The 18,792-nt window shown below is 37.8% G+C and overlaps 1 protein-coding gene across 2 annotated transcripts in view; it reads right to left on the reverse strand.

Moving 5' to 3' along the window:
• Positions 1-18,792, reverse strand: part of LOC114872494 (protein cortex-like) — a 98,529-nt gene that overhangs the window by 21,232 nt on the left and 58,505 nt on the right. The window lies entirely within an intron of this gene.

Consider the following 18,792-nt stretch of genomic DNA (forward strand, 5'->3'; position numbering starts at 1 on the left):
AAAAATTTCATAAATTATGGAACCAGCGGTATAAACGTAGCAAATTTAGAATAGCGATGGACGTTGATAAAAACATTAATTAATCTGGTAGTTGATTGAATTTAATAAATTTAAGCCACTGTTTTCAAACTCTAGTCGGATCCTCTGAATTTATAAAACTTCTAGCTGATGCCCGCGACTTCGTCCGCATAGAAACACATTATGAGAGCCTTTTGTTATTCCCCAGCCCAGTCATCAAAGCCCATATGGGTAGGATCGGGGTCGGAACCCGAAGGTTTGTTGGAATTGGCGTACCCATAATAGTAGATTATACTTTTTCTGAATCGATAAAATAATAGTAGATTATACTTTTTCTACATCGATGAATTTAAAGAAAAAAATCTTAAATGACAGTCGGCTTCTTTATTTTGTGATTTAATAAAAGTTTTCTATTCGATACTCCTTAAAATAAACTGTACTATGTAATTAAAAAAACTGAATCTAATTTGTAACAAAAGTACCAAGAAAACGAAACGAAGAAATATTTTTGAATATCGCATTCAAAGGTGTTCTTCTGCCGCGTAAGAAGCCTAATAATTGAAACCATACTATGTAATTGAATAAAACTGAGCCTAATTCGTAACAAAAGACCAAGGAAACAAAACAAAGAAGAAATGTTGTTGAATATCGCATCGCATTCAAAATTATTCATCTACCGCATAAGAAACTGATTAAATAAATAGAGAAGAATAAAAAATTCCTAATAACAGAAAGAGACACAGTCGTCAAGAACGTCTGCAATAGCGCGGTGGCCGGTTTTGATCCTTGGGGGTTGAATATCCAAAAATCCGTTCTTACCGGATGTCTACGTCATACAATGAACCTACCTTCCAAATTTCAAGTTATAATTTCATCGATTTCATGCTGAGTGAGTCAGTGGATTTCGCTTTTATGTATATAATAATAACAATAAGGAAAGTTTCCGGCCCGTCACGATCGTTGCCGCGTCGATTCGATTAATCGCGGCAAGCGACAACGATCGATAATTGGCGTTGCCTAATCGCGACACGACGAGGCAGCGGTCAGTCAGGTAACGATTATGAGACGACCTAATCCTTGGCGGCAAACCAGGCCACGATCGTTGGGTCTCATGCTGGGCCCACTCCTTATTTATCTCGGCTAGAGTCCTGGTGAGGCAACAACGCACCACTCGGAAACCAATGGTCTTATCTCCATCGATATGTACCTGTCGGGTGCACAAGCGACCGTGTAATACCATCGTGAACGTATCGCGAGCTATTTCATCTCCATTCATAGGGTGATCCGAATAACCGAGGAAGGTTGTTTAATCGTTAGCCGATTGCGAAACAAGGAGCTAGAGAGAAACGTGTTTTCGGTAGCATTCCGTTGTTCCAGACCGGAAGCTTCATCTTTTCGTTCGAACTTGAGGAACGTTACATCAGGGCGTGGCAACGAGAAATGTTTAATCGGTTGGAAATCCGAAAGGCGGATCAAAGTTCCCTCGTTATAAGGGGATGTTCGATGCTGTTGGTAGATGGCGATAGTGGCAGGGTGAGATTTACCCTTCGAGGGATGTAGACTGATCAGAGGGTGAGTTGCCCTCGCATCTACGAATGGCCAATGGTTTTCAAGGTTGATTTGAATAAAGAAAATGTAAAAGACACAGGATTCTTATTTTTCTTCCAATTTCTCCTATCGAAGATGTTAATTAAATTCTTATTAAAATGAAATATAATAATGACCTGAACCATAATACCTGATAAATGTTTTTCCTTCGTTAAACTGACCAGAGGTATGGATAGAAAGCGTGTGTCGCTGAGACTCTTAGAAATCTCAATGATTAAAGTTCTCTTACCATAATGAAAGGGGTAATATCCGATGGAACGGGTCTGGTGAACGTGCGCTCGCTGTTACATTGTGCTTTGTAATTGTTGTAAATTGAACGACTCGACAGGACCTCAACACTGCTCGGTTGCCGATAAATATCTCGCTTTTCCTACCGTGCATTCATGTCTCCTTGAACCCCGCGATGACATGCGATTCTCTTCCTCCGCTATAAATCCACACTATCCTACCGATTTCTTTAATAAATTGCCTATATTAAAATTAGCCATTTGCTCGTTGACAACAACATTTGACATCTGTGATTTCGGTTAGTTTGGTTGTTTCAATATATTAACACTTTGAACGCCACGTCACTCATATATGGGTGATGCTTGAATTTCAATAGGAATCCATCACTCATGCTATTAGAAATTCTTTGACTTACTTAATTGGAAATACTTGTATCAGATATGTACTTGAAATTGTGGATAAAAATATAATGAAATATTTTAAAGATAATGTACATAAGATTTGTGAAGACAGAAGTAATACCTGATGGAATTTTCAATGGTTTCAGCGTGGCAGTCAAAGTGTTGAACGAGATCAAAGTGCGAAACTATTAAAAACGGTGGTAGCGTAACTATTCTTTTGAAACGCTATCCCTGAAGAAACTGGCAAGGATAGCTTTTCCAGGAATAGCTTTCAACACGTATGATGACTTTACTAGTAGTAAAGCTGGAACTAAATAGCGATTTTACGCTCGAACCGTGGTGAGAATAGGTGAAACGCGATAAAATCCAGCCACATTCGAGTAAGTAATTTCCGTCGCGTGAAATCGACGAATAAAGTAACACGGTGGTAAGAAAAGGCGAACGCTTTTTCTACGAGCCGGTTCACGAAAAAATGATTGCGTTCACGTGCTCGATAAATAGAGCTATGTAATCGTTCGATTTTGTTCACTCATGGTTTTCGTCAAAAAACCTAGCCTACTTCTTTCCTTTTTTATTACGTTACTTCTCGTCGAAACTCATTAACGTCAAATTGCATTTACGATTTGACAGTCATACCAGTCATTGAAACGTTAATTGAATGGATTATGGCGAACCGTTTAACTGCCTGTTGAAATTGCCATTCAAATATATAAATGCTTACAAAAAATGTGAATTAAATGGAAAAGAAATTTATGAACGAAAATAAACCTAATTAAAAGAAAAGAATCTAATTCCACGAGGTGTATAAACTACGTGAATATAAAGAGGATCATATAGATCGGAGAAGAGGAAGGTTAACTAAGTGTACTATCTTTTTGCGGAATAGCGTAGAATGTGGTAATAGGCAGGTAATTCCATTAGAATACGTTACGGTATCTGGATGGAAAGAGAGAAAGCAAGATGGACAGGAGAAGGTGGAGAGATCGAGGCGAGAGAGATGGAAGCTAGCACACACGTTAAAGATTGCTGGAGTAGAGGGAGGCAAGGAGAGAAAAAGGATCAAGGCACCCCCTGGGGAGCCGAGAAGCCACCCAAGAAGCAAACTCTCCGATATCTTGTAGGACATACCGCGGCTTTGCTATTCAAGCTTCGCCAAGTAATACCATAAATATTCCAGGCCGTATGCCAGGATCCATGCTGCTGCGGAGAGCTCGATATGCGACGGGGAAAAGAGAAAACGATAGACGAATAGGATGCTGAGAAGCCGGTACGGATGGAAGTGGATCTGTCCGGTACTGAGGAATTATGCAAGAAATGTTTTTTCACCGATCGCGAAACGAGGATACACCGGGGCGCTAATATTTATGGATGAAGTATGGTAAACGGGTTGGCCGACACCCGAGGTAAAATAGTATTTTGAAACGTCTAAGGTGGCTACAGTTCGGCTACAGTTCGATCGTTCGCCATAGATAACGCTGTTATTGCGTAGAAACTCGACGAGCTTAGTTGCTCCGACTACCGCGGTGAAATCATTCGGCTATAATCTACCTCGAGATTGTGAGCCGGCCGGTGTTGAAGTCGGGCCAGCATATTGGAAAGAAAAGATATTAAATGATACCGCTGTTTCGATCTTCAAGAAACGGTTCAATCGAGTCCATCCGTGGACCAGAAATAATTAATTAGTCTTATTAATTTATGTTGACAGAAATTTTATTACCTAACCAGTGATAATTTTGCTTGTATTTCAAACGTTTCTCATATGAGAGCTAATGAGATAAGTGTACAGTAATATACAAAATATGCTAAATCTTTGGTTTTCTTACCTATAATAATTAGAGTTCATTATAAACGGACCATCGATATTTATTTATTTTTTCAATAGAAATATAGGTATGAAATATTGCATTGAAAAAATTATAGTAAAAGTGACTAGTATTTTCTGTTATATTTTCAATCGAACAAGGTTGAAAAAGATTTTCTCTATAACGATGAAGATATCTATATCTCCGTGATCTCGATTCGCTTGCTGCGCATTCTTGGCCCCCCTCGAAGATCTGCAACGATCCGCCAATAACGATAATTGTCTTTAATTACGGGAATAATTGCATCGATCTCAATCTATAATACTGTACCGCTAAAAGGTGTGTCTTTATTCAGAAATAGGTTGTTCGCTCTTCAACCTTTCAAGGAACCACGATATCGCTTGAAATATACACGCTGATTTTAGATACGGTATTGTTCACTTCGCAATCCAGACTACTAACAGGTATCGTACTAATCAATGGGGGTAGTATTTTAAGCAACGAAGGTTAAATAAGAATTTTCGATAATAACTTGAAGATACATATAATCAGAACAGAACACCGCAAAATCTTGATGAAAATTATTTATTTTATCAGCAACGATGTAAATTGTTTATCTGTAGGCTTGCGCGGTTACTTTTGCAAATGCTTAATTTAAGTGTTTTTATGTCGTTAAATTGTATAAGACGTTTGATGATTCGTAATTAAGTTTCTCCCGAACGTCATAGGTTTAACATCGCTAATCCATGCCTTCCTAATCCTTTTAGAAAGATGCTATCCGTGTTCAGCAGCGACAGAGGGCCGGAGGGCTTTCGATTTAATCTTGGAAGGTGAAAAAAGGCTTACACGTACTCGACCGAACGCATTTACCTCTGATAAATCCAATCAGATCGGCTGTCGACACAGAGATTTTTTTCCCTCTCTTTCTTCACTGAGACGCCATGCTCTTTCTTTCGCCGCTTCTTTCTCGCGCCTTAGCCACAACTTACCTCCTACTTCTTCTCTACTCTCGGTGTAAACTAGTTTTGTAAGAAGAATAAAAAGAATCAGTGCATCCTCGAGTGATCACATAATCGTGCATTCACCTCGAGATCGAGCCTACGCGATCTTCTTCTTCTTCTTCTTCTTCTTCTTCTTCTTCTCTGCTTCACCTCAACATTGACTTCTACCTCAGCTTCCTTTCTGTTCTTTTTCTTCATCTTCCTTCTTCATCTTACTCTCTGCCTGGTTGTACCTATTCGCCATTATTTGCAACTACTTCCGACCAACTCTTGTTTCTTCATTTTTTTCTGCTACTTAATGCAATACTTCATTCCAGATTTCATGTTCTCTGCTTCGTTGCTTCATTTCGACAGTGTGGATTTTACGGTAATCGATTTGCCCCGTCAGTCTGATTGTAAGACGTTATCATTGCCATCTATACTGTTACGAATACAAGAGACTTGGTGAGATAACAAATTACAAATGAAATTGTTTGTAAGATGTGTAACTTCTTGAGAGGCGAATTTATTCAGCTCAAAAAGAAAACTGTATTTATTTTAAATATATTGGAAAATATTAAATGAAACATGATTTACATATCCATCGTGTTTTCTCGTATTTTCACAGTCAGTGAAAACTTTCTTTCGCTCGGTACATTCTTCTTCAATTGTCGTTCAATTTGATTTCCTATTTTTCCTTATCCTTCATCGAACTTTTTCTCCTCGGTGGTTTCGATCCGAAGAGTAATCGCTTTTACTGCTATCTATCGCTGTCTGATCACTCTCACCGTGGCAATCCTTCTATATCGAGTATTCCTATCATCAATCGAACCGTCTTTCGCGCGAATCGAGCCACGATACCGTTGATGGAAATCCGATTGTTATCTCGAAAGATTAAAGTATCCTAGTCGGGATGAAGGAGACTACCGGTTTGGAAATCTTTTTCTCTCACGGATCACTGATCAAACTTTATTGCCGTATAAAAAGAGTTATTATCGCGAGATTATCTGTTGCGTTAAAGAATACACATTTTGTAATAAGAGGATCAAAACACCGGTAGAAAGTTAACGATCCAACATCTGTGACCTTATCACAGATAAGTTTCAGCTAAATTTCTTTACAATCGTTTTGAAAAAAAAAATTTACCTTACCATAATAATAAAATTAAAACCTCGTTACCAACTATCATTTTAGTGGCATTTTGTTATAGTTGCCACGGTTTGGCCATATCCTGAAGATATGTTAAAAAATAAAAACGATAAAGAATTTCAGGAGCTCCGATTGAAATTTTTTTTTTTCAAACTCGATCGAGAGATACAACTCCGCCTGTACGTTTATCGTGCGATCTGGGATTCGTCGTTCCTTATCTTCCAGATAAGCAATAATTATGTTGGTCGCGGCGAGACACGAAGGATCGACGGGATCGATTGACGAGATTGTCGGTGATTAGAGGCAACTGTGTCGCTGGAAGGGAAAGGAATCCAGCGGAAGGAGACGAATCCGCTCGCGGTATGTGCACGACGAAACATGAATGAGCGATCCAATTTATCGATGCCGATCAAACCAGTCGAGGAGCAGGCCTCTCGAATCCTCGACTGGATCGAAAGAGCGACTTCCCTTGCCCGCAGCGGTCAGCCGCAGAAGAAGTCGATAAACGAACGAGGGAACAGCCTGGCAAAATCGATCCCGTCACGCTTCACGTAATCTCAAAGTGGAAACTCCAGGAATCCCATCGTTTCTCCTTTTCTTTATTGGCCCACGCGCTGCAAATTGTTTGTTTATTCATCCTTTAAACGAGATGCTCTACTTTTTTATCCATAAACGAATTATTACCAGCGTTAGCGATAGATTTTTCATTTACCTTTGATTATTATCGATACACCTATGGTTCAATTACAGGGGTCACAACAAAGTTATGATATTTAGTATCATAGATCATTAAATGTCGCGATTTACTGTCGTGTGAAAGCGTACACGAAAGCCTGCACAAAACACAGCGTGCATAAACGCACAGGTCGGTGAAATGCGCGAAACACGCTAGCTAAGGAAAAAATCCTCCGGTTCGCGTGGGCATCGAGTTAATATCCTTACGCCTCGTCGCATTAACGTCTTCTTACGGGAATTACGAGTTATATCATACGAGATTCCCGTGGTGGCACGAGGCCGTTCCTCCAACCTCTACGAGATCGATAATTATCGGTTTCGCGCGACACGCTACGAGAATCCTACGCCTAATTGCGATATACATCAGCGATCACTTTTGCATTTCGTCAGACGACCGACATTTACATCCGACATTTCCGATCCTATGTTAATCATTTCTTAAATACCTTCCTTTGCTAGGAATTAATAGTTCAGCTACCAAGGAATAACCTTTTCATCGTTTCTGAAAAAGATGATTACATTTTTGATCGCTACTTTTTAATATCGTCTATTCTAATTTTAACAAAGCTTTCAGTCGCGAGTTATCGTGACACTAGTTATAAGTAAAGTAAAAAAAAGAAAGGAAGAAAAAATGAAACATGTAGCGGAGGGTGCACGTTCAACGCCACGAAACGACTTCATTACCTACCGCCAAGACAGAGTGCTAATTACCGCGGCTCGTTAAGCCCCGCTAAATTGTTGACAGTATCCACGTCGCGCCGTGAGCAGCGCGCTTACCAACTGCCCAACGATTAAATTCTTAGCTTACATAGTAGTGATCGTAAAAGATTCCGATTATCAAGCACCGCGAGGCTTCTGAATAACCGCTCGAGTCGTGCCCGAACGATCTCTCGAAACTGTCGACCTTGCCTGCTTTGCTCAATGATCTTTGGATAATGATCGTCGAGTGGTCGTAACGTTTGCAAATCATACCTTTGTGCGCGCGAGAATTCGTGAAGCTATTTTACTGGAAGATATTAGCATCATTTAGATTTTCAAACGTTTTGAAATTGAGAACTCAGGTTCCGTATATAACCTAAATTGACTACCAGAAATCGATTAAAATTAGTTTCAGAGCTGGATGTCTTACCGTTTTCGAGATATCGTGGTAAAAATTTTTGTAGAATTTTGAGACTACGTATGCGCTATTCATTACTGCGCATGCGCTATTCAATACTGCGCATACACAAAACCTAACTTAATTTAACCCAACCTTACCACGATATCTCGAAAACGGTAAGACATCCAGCTCTGAAACCAATTTTAATCGGTTTCTTGCAGTCAATTTAGATTATATACCGAACCTGAGTTCTCAATTTTGGTGGGACCATTCGGAAACAGCCTGAAATTTTAATAAAACTGCACCCCGTCAAATTTCAGTCGTATTCTTTATCCAAGTTTCAGAAACAAACACAAATCGACGTTCGACGAACACATGGAATATAAAGGTAATTTAGTTTCGAATACGGGTCTGGAATGTTTACATAGAGAGTAATGACAGGTATCGAATCCCAGCGAAGACATTCAACCGCAAATCGATTTTACTGACTATCAACCGATCACAGGTACTTCAAAGCTACATTCAGCAAATTTTTCTCTACACGAATCGATTTATACAATAATGTAAATAACTTTTCGTGGAACCCTCTTTATGGATACTGAGAAAATATTTGATAAAGAAAATTCATTTTCTGAGGCAAATATATCGTATCATAAAAATATAATTTGAACAAAAGATCGTTATTTTATAATTTCTTTCAACAGTGTAGAATGTTAGCACAGCGAAGGATGTGCGAAGACGCTAAATGTCCATCACGATGTAGCCTTCGCTAATTGAATCAGCCGTGAGCGTCGTGATCGGACTAATGAATAATTCTAAACAGAATTTTCGCGCATTACGTTGCATGTGCTATGTCCTAAATTAGCATATCGAATCAGCATTGCGCGCGAATCGTTCTACGGACGAGTGGACTAGATGGAGCGTTAATGAGCCGGGCAAAAAGAACGGATAGCAAACGTGTGTAATTTCTGTAATTTCTGATGAATAAAATAACCGATAAGGGTAATTAGCCATTAGCGAACTGTTAAATGATGTAGAAGTGAAATAATTAGATTACCGGTTTGCAGATGGCTTGTCTTGCTCGTGTGTTTCTGCAACCCGTCATGGGAAGAAAATTAAAAAGAAAAATTAATAATGAGTTACGACGGTAGGTTTAGTAAGGATATTATTTGGAAGGCACTTCGTCTTTCTAGGGTTACTAGGTTAAAGCGATACATGAAAGGAAACACAATCAAGATAAATCAATTCTTGAGTCTTTACGCAACCAGTTGTTCGCTATCATTCCCCTCCATTTCGCGGACATCGTGAACCAGGTTTGGAAGATTGCCAATCAGGATTACAAACGAACCTACTACGGATTCAGAATCACCAGCCCATTTTGCGATGCAAACCGATGCAGACCGGATGAGGACTCGGCTGAATAGAATCTCGGCTACGTTGTTACGGAGATACACGCTAGCCAAGCAATGATATACTGCTTTTGATAAAGAAAGCCCCTGATTCATCAGTGTTCGAAATTTCTAGATAACAAGTGATATCCTCAGATTTGCATTATTACAAACGAAGCTTAATTATTTGTTAAAAATGACTGTCATATTGACCATAAAATAACATTTATTTTATATCTTACGAAACTTCCAACTAAATTATTTACATATAAATGAATTTAAATTTAAAAAAGAATCAAATTTATTTCACAAAACCTGCCATATTTACTTGCCTCTCCCTAAAGAGATTTATCGAAGTTTCGTAAGCGATGAATTCTTCTGCAAGAACGAAGCGAAGAAGAAAGTTCGGAAAGAAACGATGTCAGAAAGGCTTTCGAGTGCATTAAAGGCAAGTTAACCGACGCGACTCGACGCGACGGTCGGTGGACGTAAAAGCGCACCCTTTCACGCGATAAACGTCTTGCGCTCAAAGGTATCGATATAATCACGCCGGATCGAGGATCGGGCCAAAGAAAGAGGGATTTATAGATCAACCGAAGCCATTAGATCGAATGTTTATTCAGTGGGCCGCTTTTAAATTGAAACGTCTCTGTCCCCACGTTCACCTGACGTACGAAGCCGCCTCTGTTGCACACTAAACTGGCCGCACATCGCATACTCGGTCAATAAATTATCGCCTCACGTTTTTCCAATAAATTAATGCGATACTGATTAAGAAAGCACTAAAAAGAAAATGGATGTCTTACAAAACTATAATCGTCTATAGCATGAACTTAAGTCCTTAATTTTAATTATTAAGTATTTTCCTTTATATATTTTCATTATTATTACAATCTTTACCCTTAAACCTGTTGAATTTTTCCAAATTTTTTAAAAGTGTTGGAATAAAACAGTTATAAGAAAAATTCAAGTTAAAATAAAGGAATTCGACTTTTATCAACAGTTTTGGATTCGGGGGGCAAAAATACATAGAATTTACTTCTTTTCAATTGATTTCTCGTCTCCTAATTGTAGACATTTACCAAATTCCTTTTTTCATTAAGCTCTATATTTTTCTGATTGGAAAACCCTACTTCCAGTCGTGTCCTCAACGAAAAGACTTTTTCACGAGCAATGAATAGTAAGAAAAATGTAAGGGTTAATACAAACGATCGAAAAGTTGATATATTATTGAAAGCAACCCTACTTTCTCATATTTTATCGTGCACCAGTCAAACGATTTTTCCCGGGCAAGTTTTTAAGGCAATCGTCCAATAAACTTGGTGCACGTTCACTCAACCTACCATTACTCAAGATTAGTCTTCCGATGATCTTCCGCTGATAGTCGAACGACCTCGACTGCGGACACGTCCCGGTGATTTGCAAGCGATCGCCAGCGTCCATCAGAGAGGATGAAGATCGGCGTGATAAACGACGGCAGCGTGTGTCGCGCGCGACAAAAAACGAAACACGCCGTAGCCGCGCGTTGGTAATGTATCGTTGCCGTTTCGCATCGCTTTGACACCGTAATGTAATACGAATAGCAGAAAGCTTATATGGTGTGACTTGCTTACCGGGACCAGGGGCGGAACCACAATTCTTCCGACATTCTTAGGAAAAAGTATTGGAACGCGATAGAAAAAGAGAAATCAAAAATTCTTGAAATCTATCAAATTAGAAAATATTTTATTTTTCAATTTAAAATATCGAAATCGGTGAGAAGAGCTCGACTTCTAAATAATTACTAAAATATCTAATTAATTAACATACTTTTTTGCCTAAAATGTTCTGAGGAATCGACCTTGAAATTTCATTAGAAAATTACATTAAAAGAAATTTATTTCCCTCGTTTCATGTGATTTTTGATATAACGTAACTTTGTTTGGAGCATGATTCCCCTGAAACTATAAATAATGAATCTTTTCTTTATTGCTTTTCTCTATATCCGCCCCTGACCGAGATACGAACTTTCCTGATCAAATTGACAGAGCATAACCAAAGAAATGTTACATAGTGTACACATAATACGTTCTTCGTTCATACGATCGATAGAAACCGGTAACGTAATATTCTGCTTAGTGCTCGTTTTTCACACGATAGAAAACGATACCAAGACCGCATTGAAATGCTTTTTCGTCCCGTTGAAAGACAGAAACCCTCGATTATTTTCTAGGTTTGTTGAATTTGAAATGGAAGATCTTCCGTCGGGGGCAATTACTGAAGAGAATGGTAAAAATCCAAGGGGGTTAGTGTTTCTTCGTCGATGGAACTCGGAGAAAATTGATAGAAGAAAAAGTTAAACGGGCCTTAATGACTACGGTTTTCTTATAATACATATATTGTATTTTTCTTCCTGTGAACCACGTACCTTTACTTTACATTTCAAAAGGTAGTGTATATATTCCGCATGGGAAGTGGATCTTCTTATAGCTACTTGAAAACCTTCAGATAAGATCATTGAAAAACTCGTTGTTTATGAGAATGGGTTATTCGAAGAAAAACCTGGGATACTTGTATTTAAAAAAACTGAACTGTGTAATAAAATACGTTCGAACAATATTATGAAAATCAATCAACGTCCTTTTTTTATCCAGAAATCCAGAAGATCTAGAAGATAGTGATTTTTATTATATTAAATAAAAGTAAATAGGTGATAAAGAAGAATAAAAATTGATGATTACAAAAAGCTCAATAAAATGTTATGTATACACAACGTTTGAGTATTAATAAATTAATATCATGTTAATTTCGAATTAATCTTGATTAGTAAATGATGAAAATGATTAATGGATTCATCGTCGATAGCGAGTTTTCACCGATGTCATGGCTATTTAAGAAACTCAAGAAGTTTTGCATGGACATCCGATACTTTAATGTAGTAAGTGACATGTAAGAAACGAATAAAAGGAGTAACAAGTGGAATACTAGGTGCCATCTTCAACGACAGAAAGAGTATCTGTCGAGCGTTGAAGCAACCGCATGTCGATGGCAGATGCACGATCGTTCGATCCTCAAAAGGTTGTAGCTTTTGCGCCCAAGGTACAAAAGTTACGCGTACAGATGTCTACGAGGATCATTGAACACTTGTTAAAAACCTTTTCTGCTTGTTGTACCATGCCGACAAAGAATTTGTTCGCAACCGCGTTATAAGGGTGCGATAAAATAAGAAGCTCGAGAATTTTACTTATAATAATTAGAAAAATTATGAAGATGAAATTTTTACAATAAAAAAAAGGAATAACATAAATAGTATGAAGTACAGGTTTCAGAAGTGTTTGTAAAATTATGCTGCATAAAGAAATCACAAATTAAGTTGTTTTCAATATCACAAATGTTGCTATCTTGTTTCAATCGTCCAGACAGAACCTCGTATACCAATGAGCAATAATATTAACATAAGACTGCAAAATACGTAACATTTTACTCATAACCGGTTTTCAGATAGGCTTGATTGCAAGATGTTTATAATTTACATTATTAGAAGAAAAATAGTCGGGCTGCGTGATGCGAAAATTAAAATACATCTGCATTTCGTCTTCCCTCTATGCTCATCCGGTTATTCGATTTATAACATTGCAATTTACGATGCGATTACATTTTTTTCACTTGAATTCGATCGAAGCTGAGCAAAACCGGTTCAATGACAACATTAACGTCTTTTTCGTCGATCCGCTACGGATTTCATGGGATACTTATCTGCCGAGTGCAACCAGTTCACAGCGTACGCCATAATATCACACCCAGTGGAAGTCGACATTGGAATGCGTAATGCTTCCTTTCATTGTATTTCTCATTCAACTTAAACACCGTGAAATATTAATGGAGAAAAAAATGATTATCAATTAGATCGGTTATGATATATCCTCGCACGACATTTGTCACCGTGAGAACTAAACGTGCCATCCTAATCCTCAGAATTTGTAAATTTGCGTTTTGAAAATTGATTTAATTTTCGAGAAAGATATTCCCCTCTAATTAAAACAGCATACGAGTAAGTATTCCTACAGGAATCAAGTTAATTTATTTTTGATAACGTGTCGATTAAATTTTTGCAATTCAACATGTTCCTGTCGTGATAAAGATTAATGCTAATAAGACTACATACATGAATGTTGCATGATGTGATAAAATATGAAACAGTTGCGATTAAATAAAATTCGAACTTGTACGATGACATAATCAACGCGCAACTTTTTAATATCAACGTCTCTCGATATAATTTTCTATAAATTACTCCAAGTCTGACACTGTAATGAAGGCTCTCTGGTTTCCGGTGTGCTTACATAGTAGCAAACTGTTCGTTATTCGTCCATGTACGTATATCTATGGAGTACACTTTACCCCAGTAAATGTTATACTGAAAAACCACTTAACACATTGCTAACCAGTCACGTGTTAACTCGTGTTTGCACTTGCATTGACTATTTTCATTTTCGAAACCCAGGATAATATGGGATATTGTAAAATTTTTCTTCGTCGTGTTCAACCACGACGTAAAATTGTCGGTCAGCAATGTGTTAACTAAGTGTACAGATTGAAATTCAAACCCAAAATGGACTTCATTTTATTTTCCCGGCCTAAAATTGCATTCTTTTTAATTTATAATCTACTCTGACAATTAATTTTCAAAGCTCTTTTACTTGTACTCACATTTGCTCCAATTCATTCATTCATTATTTTCTTATCAAGTACCCATGTATCCAATCTCACAATCAATACCGATCGCAATCTTTCACGGTGTACTTTTTCAATTAAATTCCTCCCTAGTTACAACGTAATAACTTGCACAGAATCGGCCAATTGAACTTTCTAGTACATAGAAGCAAAGGAAATATCGTGTACAGTAAGTACTGTGATTTAAACTTATAGTCATACAGACATACAATTATCGCACCATTCAGAAGGTACACTATTGTCCATAAATGTTGAGCTGTGTTATGTGAGTGATTGCTTGTGCACTAAAATATTTCCAATTGGATAAATTGAATATAAAAAGAAAAAAAAAACGAAAGAGTGAATAAGGTCTCTGTAGTCTGAATGTCTTCCAAAATTAGAACAATGAAAACCAAATTACAAGAATCCTAATATACTTATGAACGACAGTGTACTTACTGCACATATCGCGTGCCGTTTATTACACATTTATACGAACCTATTCAACATTTACCGGTACCGTGACAGCCGTGGGTCGTCGAATTTTTAATGAAAAGCAGATTTCTACAACTAAATAAACATGAATTACATACCGCGCTCATTGCGAACGTCGCGTATCACAGAAGTTAACGCGTGTCTCGCGTGCTCCGACACGATACGTTTCGCTCGAATAATTACGCCAGAAGGGCGGAAGCTTTAAATTATGATAAATTATGTCCCTGAATAAATTTATTGCCGGGAGGACGAACTTTTTCATCGAATTCTTTCGACTCGCGTTGGATTTTTTCAACGTTCTAACGCACGACCGGGGTAGTTACCCACCCCACGCTTTTCCCGCTCGCACAATCGCTGTTATTAACAGTGAAAGTGTTCATTAGCAGAAAAATCTCTTTATCTTTAATAAAGAAAAGAGTGGAATTCGGTAATTGAAAAATTCACTTCAAGACCTAACAATAATGAAAATCAGTAGAGAAGTGTATTTTGAAACAAAAATTTGCAATTCTTTTCAGTGATTAGACTTCTACTATGTACAAGCAAAGATGATAATTATAATGCTTTATATTAATAGAAAATTGGCAATATTAACGAGAGGGTGTAAGATGAAAGAACGGTCGTAAATAAAGACTGGTAAAAGGAACCTTGTTCTATATTCTCTTTCGAAAGTAATATCACTTTTCAGAATATATCATATTACTTTAGTAATCTGGCGTTGAAGAATAATGAAGGAATGGGGTGTAATTATCTTACCGACATTAAAATTGATGCGTGTAGACTGCTAAACATAGCGGCGAAGAAAAAGACGGAATTTGCTCGTTTCGCATGAACGTTATTATATACTGGCATGGTTTCGATTTCGTTAAAAATGCATTACGGGAAAACGTTGTAACTGATGATTTCCGGCAACATTCATAACTCTGCGAAATGGTGCGCGATAATTTATACGCATTTGCTTAATGATTCGCGCATTAACCGGAGGTTCTCCGTTTACCAGTGATTACTCATAATGGCGATAAGCGAACGATAAGACCGGAATATCGCCAACAATGAGCATCGCGTATTTCATAAAGACGGATGTACTTTCGCCAGATTGAATACCGATCGTTGACTTTTAATTACTATAACCTGAAACCTGAGACGGTGCTGGTTATCCAGTTCGTTGATTTTCCACGCCGATTATTTCTCCTTTGCCGATGCCATCGCACCTGTCCCTGAATCTTGACAGGTAAACCGCGTGTATTCGCCTGAATATTTATGTATGCTCGAACATTCGTAGATATTCGCAGTGTATCGAGATTTGGTTCTTGAATTATTTTCATGATAAATTCGAGATAAGTTCGAGCTACGTTTTCATAATTAGACAAAAAGATAGCACGTGCTATCGTTAAATTCACTCGATTATAATTAGAATTCTCCAAATTTGTAGACATTACAAATTTATTTCTGTATTGAAATCTTGAAAGCAACAATATACCTATAAGTTCAAGTTAAGTTCTTAAATAATAAAATAATAATAAAAAAAAAAATACAACCGACTTCGTGTAAAATAATTCATATTTCATTGATACAACTACGTGACAATTATTAATAAAACCTCTTGCTGCATTAATAAAATGTGCTAAAAAGTATACAATAATACTATTTCATTTAATCGTTAAATAGTATACTAAATACATTTCAACCTTTTCGGAGGCGGCACAAAATTAAAAATACCTAAATAAACGATGCTGCCAAATACGATTTAATCGCGGTATGGCGAACTTGGTAATTAATAAGTCGTAAGAAAAAGTACCGAACGTTATAGATAAGGCTGATAGCATTTGTAATTGTTAACGATTGTATTACAAGTATTCGGTGAACACACATAAAAAAAGAAATATGCTGATCGAATTCAGTAACCGCCATCGTTAGATGGTTCCCTTGGTTGCACTGAAATCTTGAAAGCAACAATATACCTATATACCATACGCTGGATTTCTGAAGTAACATTTTATCTTTTCAAGTATTCCGAACGTCGTAAAATTGTGCGGATCCATTTTTAAACAAGTAACATTGTTCGGCCGGCAGTACGTGCCATATACAAGATAGAATAAAGACACAGGTTCGAGTAGAGAGGAGTACGCGTGTATATCGGTACCGCGATAAATAACTGAAACAACTTCGGTGTAACGCGATACGTGATACTGATGCTTGGTAGAATCGAGGCAGATACGGAAGAATATTAAAGCAAGCCGCGGTACTTTCAACTTGATAAGACGTTTAATAGCAGCCACTGCGTTTGCAGGTTTTTGAAATTCGCGGCATAGCTGGTGCTACATCGGTCGGCGGGAAACTGTTCGCCATACCTCATCGAACGTCCCAGTGGTACATTCTTGCCTTCTCGTGGTGTGCCGTGATTTTTCACTCGGCATCAAGCGTACACGCTTCAACAACGATTATCACAGGATAGCTTAACCCTTTGCTCGTTTCGCATGAACCGTTACCGACTAGTAACTGCCTGGTTACTGTCCGCGCAACGAATTATGTCCGAACGTATTAAGGTGGTAAATCACGTTCGCCAAGGTGCGCGACCACTTTTCCGTTCGCGGACGATTTACAATGCGAGCTTGACCTACGAGACTTATTTTTCCTTCCAACCAGAAACATTCGAACCTAAACACGGCCGAGAGAATTGAAAAGTACAACAACGAAGATTTATGAAAACCACCGCGCTTTAAATAACAATTGGATCATTCTCTAGCGACACTTGTAGGAGAGTTATAAACAAGAGTTGAAACAGTTCTGAAAATAATGAGCAATGAAAATGATAAGCAGATCAGAACCGATGTTAATCAGCCATGTTTTCGCATTTCTTAGCTAAGTTCAAAAATCATAGAGAAAGTTTGCAAAGACACTAATCTCTCATCTAGGAGTAGTTGATCATTAAGTACCAAGGGTCACAGATAACTTCTCCTAAAAGGTCTAGGGTATAAGAAACTAAAATCTAGATAAGGGCGGTCTGTCATTTTGTTTCCGCAAGTGTCCATTATATCCGGAGTTGTACACTAGTGGAATTAATTGTGGACACTTAAATGTTTACTTAAATTTCGCATTTATTCAAATTATTTAATATATAATCATTTATACTTTATATTCTAATCATTGTTTTTTAATATTTCGTTGGATATCCTTTCATCCTATGATTGACTATTTCACATCATGTGACGTTTCGTGCTCTACGAAATTTTCATTTTTTTAAATGAAATTTTCAAATATTTACAAACCAAATCATGTGAAAATATTAAGTATAAACATTATAGATTACAATAAAAATATTACGGTATCAATTTAGCATAGCAGAATATACGTTTTCTGCACAAATGTGAAATAAAGAATATTTTTACTCAAAGTGTCCAGAATTAATTCCACCAGTGTATATCCGAAACGACTGAAATACTTTTCTTACCCGGATCCCAACAATTTTCTTTTACATAAGAAATCTAATGAAAATATAAGAAGAAATGATTAATTAATAAACCGGTAACGCGAAATATTGGCGATTTTTATTCGGTCGGAGAAGAAAGGCGATAAAATGGCGAACGTCGGTATGTACGTTAGAGGCGTGCGTGCATGCGGAGATGATAGCAAGATTTGAGAATAATCTGGTAACGAGTCGGCGGCATCGCAAAGCGGACACGATCTCCGATCTACGATCTCGGATCTCGGATCACGGTAAGCTGGCATGAGCATGCTGGATCGCTTGGAAACGATGCGTCGTCAACGATGACGAGAATGACGAAGAAAATGACGACGAAAACACACCGTGACTCGCTTCGATCGCGATCGTTTCAGCTTGTTGATGAGATCTGCTCGCTGCGTTGACGATCAGATCTCACGGTTTTCAGCGAACGATGTCTTTCAGTTCGATTACATCGAAACCACCGACACAGGTTTTACCGACAAGAATCCGCCACCAGTTTTCACCCGCAAAACCTTCGACCTTTGATTAAATTACTAAATCGAATCACTTGTATGAAGTCTAAAGATAAACTCTCTAAAAGTTTATAATTAACATATTCATTAATTCCGTCCATTAAATGCGTCCAATTTCGCATTTGTACGACAATCATCAAGGGCTCGAACTCATCTTTACACCGCGGCTGTTCTTGTTCTTAATTAATTAAGGTGGCTCGCGTGAAGCGTAAACACCGGTTG

Source organism: Osmia bicornis, chromosome 3 (assembly GCF_907164935.1).
Source record: "Osmia bicornis bicornis chromosome 3, iOsmBic2.1, whole genome shotgun sequence".
In the NCBI taxonomy this organism is placed as follows: Eukaryota; Metazoa; Arthropoda; class Insecta; order Hymenoptera; family Megachilidae; genus Osmia; species Osmia bicornis.